Source organism: Mirounga leonina, unplaced genomic scaffold, assembly GCF_011800145.1.
Source record: "Mirounga leonina isolate KUSES-001 unplaced genomic scaffold, KU_Mleo_1.0 Mir_154, whole genome shotgun sequence".
Lineage (NCBI taxonomy): Eukaryota > Metazoa > Chordata > Mammalia > Carnivora > Phocidae > Mirounga > Mirounga leonina.
Genome location: NW_023270389.1, coordinates 32,506,535 through 32,514,464, shown reverse-complemented (window position 1 = coordinate 32,514,464; position 7,930 = coordinate 32,506,535).

Sequence of the window (7,930 nt, the reverse complement as noted above, 5' to 3'; positions counted from 1 at the left end):
TCCCTAAAGCCATGAGCTATGGAGGCAGAGGAGTTGTGAGAGAACACGGTGTCTTCTGACCACAGGCTGAGAGCCCTCTTGCTTGGGCCAGAGACCTTGGGCAGAAAATCTTCGGGCCAGAAGGCTGCAAAGACATTCAGGACTGTGAATGCCAGGCTCGGATGGTGGGATTCCGTTCTAAGCTTCGTACAAATGGGAGTTCGGTGATGACATGGGTGCATTAGGAAGATGGGCCTACAGGCTGGAGAAATCCAAAATGGCTTAAGGAATGCATTCTGTTCTCTGGTGGGCCGGGGTTGAAGGGAATGATGCATTTAAAGAGTTAACTCTGTTGTTTTTAGAATGGTAATGCCAGTAAACCTTCTCGTGGCCTTTAGCTTGGCTGGAGGGGAAGTACAGGGGACCAAGGGTGGGGTCGATGTGAAGCATCCCTCACACCATTTCTGCAACCCCAGACCTCGGCCGCACTGCCCCAGCACCTCAACCCCAACTTTCCTGCCACTGTGGCCTCTACAGGAGCAACCTCTGGCTCTATGTGGCCTCCTGTGTGCAACCCAGGCCCTCCTCCTCACCTCCAGTTTACCCAAAAGCCCTCTGATTTTACATGAAATGAAACGGAAGCCCCAGCTATGGTTATACTGACCAGAAGCTCCCGTGTCCTGCTCCCCCCATCATCTGCCCCCTCCAAGGGCCCTGCCTCTTTTGTCCCCGGCACCCCCCCAACCCCCCCCTCAGGAAAGGCTCAGCAAGGAGACCAACTCTTCCTCCCCTTGTACCCCCCTTTGGATATTCGAGTCGTTTCAGGAGGCCCCGAAGGGAAAGGGAAATTGTGGTGGCGTTGACAGTCATAGCTGCGCTGACTCGAGTGACCATGGTGGTTGTCAGAACGGTGGAGTTGTGACAGAGCCGTTCTACGGGAGGCAGCGGATGGCCAGGTGAGCGTCACCAAGTAGCGGTATGTGCCAGGCACCGTGACAAGCATTGGTCCCATTTGCTTTTCATACCCAGGAGATGGCTATTATTTTGACAGATATAATAGGGCTTGGTGGAAGCACCTGTGGGATCCTGGATGCCAATGACAGAAGTACGTCAAGGCCAGTTGACCAGTGACACCCCACTGAGGATGTCCTGGTATCCCCCTCCTTCCCCATCCCCAAGCCCAAGCCCCAGCAGCACCCCTCGCCCCCCACAGGGGACCCTTGCAGCTCCCCTGAGCAGGTACATGTTTGTCCACTGCCGTGCAGGTAGCTTTCAGCTTCTCTACAGATGTTTGAGTCATTCTTTTGGAACCTGGAACAATGTCTTCAGAGAAACTCATAGTAAAAAATGTGGCTTTGTTGTAGCCTACAATGCAACTGGGTTATTCTGTATAAATAGCACCAACTTCAGTTCAGGTTTTTGGGAGCTAGGGTCTACAAGATTTACATAAGATAGTCTCTCCTTTTTCAATTGAAGTATAATTGACATATAATAGTATATTAGTTTCATGTTTACCACATAGGGAATCAACATTTGTATACACTGAGAAATGGTCACCACAATAAATCCAATCACCATGTGTAACCATAAAGGTTAATACAGTATCATTGACCGTATGCCCCTATGAATAACCGTGTGCGTTATGTGTATATATGACTTATTTATTTTATAATTGGAAGTTTGTACATTTTGACCCCCTTCACCCATTTCACCTGCCTCCCCACTCCCCCATCATTGGCAACCACCAGTCTGTTCTCTGTATCTACAAGCTTGGGCTTGGGGGGGGGGTTGTTTTTGTTTTTATTCCACATATAAGTGAGACTGTAAGGTATTTGTCTTTCTCTGACGTATTTCACTTAGGATAATGTCCTCAAAGTCCATCCACAGTGTCACAAATGGCGAGATTTCATTTTTTAAAGCCCAAATAATATATATACCACATTTTCTTCATCCATTCATCGACGGACACTGGACACTTGGGTTATTTCTGTATCTTGGCTATTTAATGCTACAGTGAACCTTGGGGTGCAGAAATCTTTTCAAGTTAGTTCTGTTTTCTTCAGATAAACACCCAGAAACAGAATTGCTAGATCATATGCTAGTCCTATTTTTAGTTTTTTGAGGAACCTGAATACTGTTCTCCAGAGTGGCTGCACCATGTTCTCCAGAGTGGCTGCACCAGTCTGCATTCCCACCAATAGTGCAGGGTGGTTCTTTTTCTCCGCATTCTCGCCAACACCTGTTATTTCTTGTCTGTCTGATACTAGCTATTCTGACAGGAGTGAGGTGTCAGCTCATGGTGATTCTGATTTGCATTTCCTTGATAATGAGTGATGTGGAGCATCTTTTCACGTGCCTATTGGCCGTCTAAGGAGGATTTCATTCTCTTACATTTGACCAGCCTTAGGCAACATTCAAAATGGACAAAATGATCTCAGGTCACCTTCTATCACACTGTACTCCCTCTCCCTGGGACCTCTCTCTGGGGGTATCTGTCCACTTTCCCCCCCGAGGGGACCCTCACTTGACACCCCAGATGTAAACCCCTCTATTGAAACCCCTGCCTTCTGGCCTGCTTGACCGAAAGCTCCCAGATGACCTATTCACCTTCCTCCCTGTCCCAGATCACCCCCTGGCCCTACACAGAGTTCAGCCTCTGGGGTCAGCACACCTAAGGGGTTCTTGCTTTTTTTTTTCTAATAGCTTCTTCCCTGCTTCTCTAAATCTGATCCACTCCTTGCCTTTTCTCTTTTTCCCCATGGGATACCACTGAGGGGCTGAAGGACTCCACTCTTTGCTTCAAAGCCTATGGCAGCTGCCCCCCCCCCCCCCCCCAGGACAGAAGCAGCTCTCTAACAGGCTTCACTGTGCTCTGCCATGGACATCCGGCACCACACGGTCACCTCCGCCACGGAGATCTGTTACCTGAGGCTCATGGCACGAGCCAACGACGCCAAGAGCTCTTCCTCCCCAGCACTGGCCTGCCTCGCAACAGATACCAGAATGACACAGACATTCTACTGCAAGGTGCAAATAATTTCTTGAGAACCTGAAGGCCCTGCTGAAAGAGATGTCAAGCGATCTCGAGGGCTTTCCAGTAATATTCTTTCCTCCCAGAGACAGTCAGTGTGAAAATCCACTTCCTGAAGGTGATCACCTCCCTCCCACGCCCCCACCACCACCACCCTCCCAGGCCGCGCTCTTGAGGAAAAGGCAGCATCACGTCCTCCCCGCCAAGCAGAGGCCCCTCTGCTTTCCACTGCTCTCAGCAGACCTGACTCACAATGAAACTGCAACCTCAAGAACGCTGGGGGCCAGGATTGCGAGAAGGAAATACAGGTGAACACACGCAAAAGCTGCCCGAGGAAAAGGTTTTGTTTCTCTTACAGAATGGTGCTTCCAGGCTTGGGTAGAAGCTATGAGCCAGAAGAAGGGGCCTAGCAACGAGCTGACCTAGTGGATTTGGCAGATAGGCATTAGAAGCTCATGTTGCCAAGTAGCTCCTACCAGGAAGGACACGGAAGGGAGAGAGGAGTACCACAAAATTTTAGGATGTTAGGTTTGGAAAACACCTTCAGGAAACAACTCTGTCAAGCCCCCCACTTATCGATGCAAGGGATGGAAAGGGACGGGTCTGGGATCTCACGGGGGAGGGCCAGGGCTGGAAGTGGTTCTCCTGGACGCCGGAGCCAGAGCTTTTTCTACTGGGACCGACATTTCTGCACCGTCCTCAGAATACTGGGGTGGAGAACCTGTCCTGTTCAGAGGCGTCGGGTCCAGCTGGCTCTAGCAGCCGAGCATGCTCATGGAAAAGCATCAACAGCCACAACTCAGGTGCACTGGCTGCTTGTTAGGTGCCAGGCACTCCCAAAGCACTTATGCACATACACTATTCCATTCAAGGCTCACGACACCCCTGCAGTGTGGGCTTCCATCACCAGCTGTAGGTACTGCAGCACAAGAAAGTGTAGCGGCCTGGCAGAGGTCACACCGACGGTAAGGGGCAGAGCTGGGTGGCAAATTTAGTGTGACTCTAGGACCCACACACTTAACCAACCACACTCTCCTGCAAAGACCAGCCCAAAGGCAGGGTGCGTCGTGTGGTTTCCAGTAACCGACTACTTGGACCCATGGGTGTGGGGTGTGGTAAGGTGGGGAGTTCTGCTGCCAAAGCAAAGCCGTTGCTCTCAGAGGCATGTAAGAGAGGCATGAGTGCATGTAAGAGACGCATGAGTGCGCAATCCCCAGCCCATCGGGGAATCTTGAAACCTATCAGTCAACGACTTCATACCAATTTATATCCAATCTCCTGCTTGAGACTCTTGATCTTACTCAACGGAACAGTCCGAGATCACCCTAAAGCCAAGGCACAAACAGATTCTCTTTAATTTTTTCAAAGAACAGTATTTTTTTGGTAAGTATGGATATGCTTGCAACAGCGTTGATACATCAAAAGTATCGGAACCTTGTGGGACTCCCTTAAATACATTTTACAGTTTAGTGATATGTTATTTAGAACTATTTTTGGAGGTTGAAGCATCTTAGGGTCTTGGCAGTTCTTAGTCTAGCTCCATAAAGAAAGAAAGTCTGCTTCTGCTCATTCTATAAAGAGTCTCCCAGTCAGCGCGGCTAGGGATCAAGCTTTAATTTGAACCCACCACGTCTGACCCAGTTGCTAAAAAGGTGCCCCCCTTTCCAAAGTGATTGCTAAAGTGGGCAGATCAGTAAGAGCCCACTGACCGTGTGTGCCACTCAGATTTGCAGGGAGTGAGAAGAGAGTGGAAAGCAACTTGTGTTGTTTTGATTGGATAAATCCTGGCCCCCAGACTGGAAAACATCTGATGTTATTTTCAGTTTATTCTGAAAACTGAGAAAGCACAGGCTAACCAAAGAGAAAGCAGAGAGGGCAAGAAAGAGAGAAAAGAACTAAAAGTGGAAATGGAAAGTGGAACCCCACATAAGCCTGCAGTGGAGACCCTCTCCTAGCCCTGTGCCCCCTGACCGCACGCAGCCCCTACGACCTGGTCCTGAGGCCCCTTGGAGAAGGGGATTTACAGTAATCGGTAGGGCACTGCCAATCAGCCCCCAAACTCCCATGCGTCCTGACTTGTAACCACAAACACCGCGCGTGAGGCCCTTCAGCTTCCATGACAGACGTGGATGCTCGCAGCAGTAGCTGTGCTGAAGGACCACACACTGGCCATTTGGAAACTCTGAATTAGGAAGACAACCATGAAGCAGTGGGTGTCTCCCTTCTCCCTCCAGATCAGTTGTCCTGTTGGTATCGCCCCCACGCCTTCCTCTGCGGCCAGACTTGGACCACCCTCCTCCCATTCATTCATCCTCACCCAGAGATGTTTGTTAAACCAAGCCAGTGGTTCTCGAAGGGTGTCCCAAGGACCCCTGAGGGGTCCTCCTCTTTCCAACTGTATATCTCTGTGAGGCTGGATTTTCTTCATACACTTCAGACTAAACAACAAATTGCAACAGATTCAATGTAGAAACAGATGTAAGAATACGAGCTCTTCTATTAAACCAGGTATTTGAAAAGATTTGGAACAAACGTCAAACAAGGCCACTCTGCTCACCAAATGTGTTCCGATTTGGAAAATAGAGTTATTTCTCACAAAAATACATTATGGATGTTAACATGTAATTTTTATTATTATTTTAAAAGTCATACATAGGTCTTTTTAATATCTCAGTTTTGATTACTAATACAATAAAGATTGATAGATAGAACCCACCTAAGTAAAAGCTCTTTGGGATCGTCAACAATTTTGAAGAATGCAAAGGGGTCCTGAATCCGAGCAGCTTGAGAACAGCTGACTTAGGGAATCTAGATCACACTGGACACAGTGGCACCATCCTGCTCCCTTCCCAAAAGAGGTCATGACATAAGGCTTCATGTAAATGACACAGTCACAGCAGAAGTGGCATGAAACCAGGATGGAGGAAACATTTGGCTCTTCACACATGTGATACAGATGTGCATCTAAACCCTACATCAAAATATGTGGAGTGTGGTTGAGGATTCAGAGTGGGGGCATGTTTTGGAGATAAAAATCAGAATAGGCAGGAAATACTCAATCGTCTGCTCTCTTCAATAAGGTTTCTGGAGAGAGATGGTGCTTGAGGGGCTCCTTGGTGGAAGGGCATGCCAAACTATGCCTTTTAACACTACTGCAGTCACGTCTCAGAGATAAAATACAGTAGAAACCCTCTTCTGTCGGCAAAGATTCTAAAGCTTCAAGTATTTCCCTAGGACAAAAATATCTAAGCAACCCTTACCCCCATCTCTACTTCCCAAGCACAAAGCTACACACCTCACAAGCACATAATAGATTCACAATTGTTTTATAAATGGAAACTTACTTCCACAACTTTCAACTTCTCACCATTATAAAGCCACACACTGCTCACATCTTAGACAGCGCCCTCTAGTTGTTGGTGTTGGCCATGAGAATTCAGAGTGATTTAATACTCATCTGAGTCAAGGAATTAGGTGCTGATTTGAGAAGAATAACACAGAGAGAATTGACTTCAGATTCCACCTTTGCCATTAACTATTTCATGTGCCTTGGAAAATCACTTTCTCCTCCGGGCCTCAGTTTGCCCATCTGTAAAATGAGAGGTATGGATTACATAATGGTTAAAGTCCTTCCTCTTCTGATACCCTGTGACAGAGGACATTTTAAATACTCCAAGAGCCATGGGGGATTTGGTTCACACTTGCCTGGAAGAGTGTTGATTGGTAGTGAGATTGATTTTTTAAAAATGGAAAAGCTAAATGGGAACAGGCATATAGTTTGTGAGGGTAGCTGTTCCCCTAAGTGAATTCATCCTCTACTTTCTATGGGATGAAAGACAAATGCATCCAGTTATAGCTCCAAAAAGTTTAGGAAGCACATACTCAATCACTCAGTCAATAAATATTTAGCAAGGACTTTGGACGTACCCAGAATCGTGCTAAGTACTAGGCAAACAATGATGATCAAAAACAGAGAGGGCCCTGCCCTGTGGAGGACGGTCTAATGGCAAAAGGCTGGAGCTCAATCAAATGGCTGCAAAGCCACAAGTATAATTAAAACCCGGCATAAGTACTATAAAGGAAAGGAGCAAGGTGTTGTGAGAAGATATACCCAGAAGATCCAACAGGGAATAAGGAGGAAGGAATTTGTGGAAGTAACCTCAGAGCTGAGGACTGAAGGATGAAGAGAAGGGGAAGAACAATCCAGAAAGGGGGAACTGCATGTGCAAAGGCCCTGTAGTAAGAGAGAAAGCCTGAATTATTTGAAAACAAAAAGAGGAAAGCCAATGAGGCTGGAGGGCAGAGGGAAGTGAGGAGTGCTGAAAGTGGAGGCAGAAGAAGGGTCAGATGAAAAAGAAGTCGTAGACAGTGTGAAGAATATGGACCTTTTTTTTACCAAGAAAGAGAAAGTAGGAAGCCACTGAAGGGTTTAAACAGAAGAGTCATGATCAGATTGTTGTTTGCAAATAAACATGCTACCTACAAAGTGGAGAACAGTTTGGAAAATGGATATTAGAATATCAATTAGGCCTTTATCTTAGAGCCCAGTAGAGATAAGATGGTCATTTGAATCAGATGGTTGTTGCTGAGGATGACAGAATTGGAGAAAAGTAAGCAGCTTAGGAAGATGTTTGTGAAGAAAAATCAGGAGCACTCAGGGGACGCCTGGATGGCTCAGTCGGTTAAGCGTCTGCTTTTGGCTCAGGTCATGATCCTGAAGTCCCAGGACTGAGCCCGGGATCGAGCCCTGTGTTGGGATCCCTGCCCAGGGAGAGTCTGCTTCTCCCCCTTCCTCTGTTTCTCCCTCTCCTTCTGATCCTCCCCCTGCTTGTGCTCTCTCTCACTCACTCTCTCAAATAAATACAATCTCAAAAAGAAGAAGAAGAAGAAGAAGAAGAAGAAGAAGAAGAAGAAGAAGAA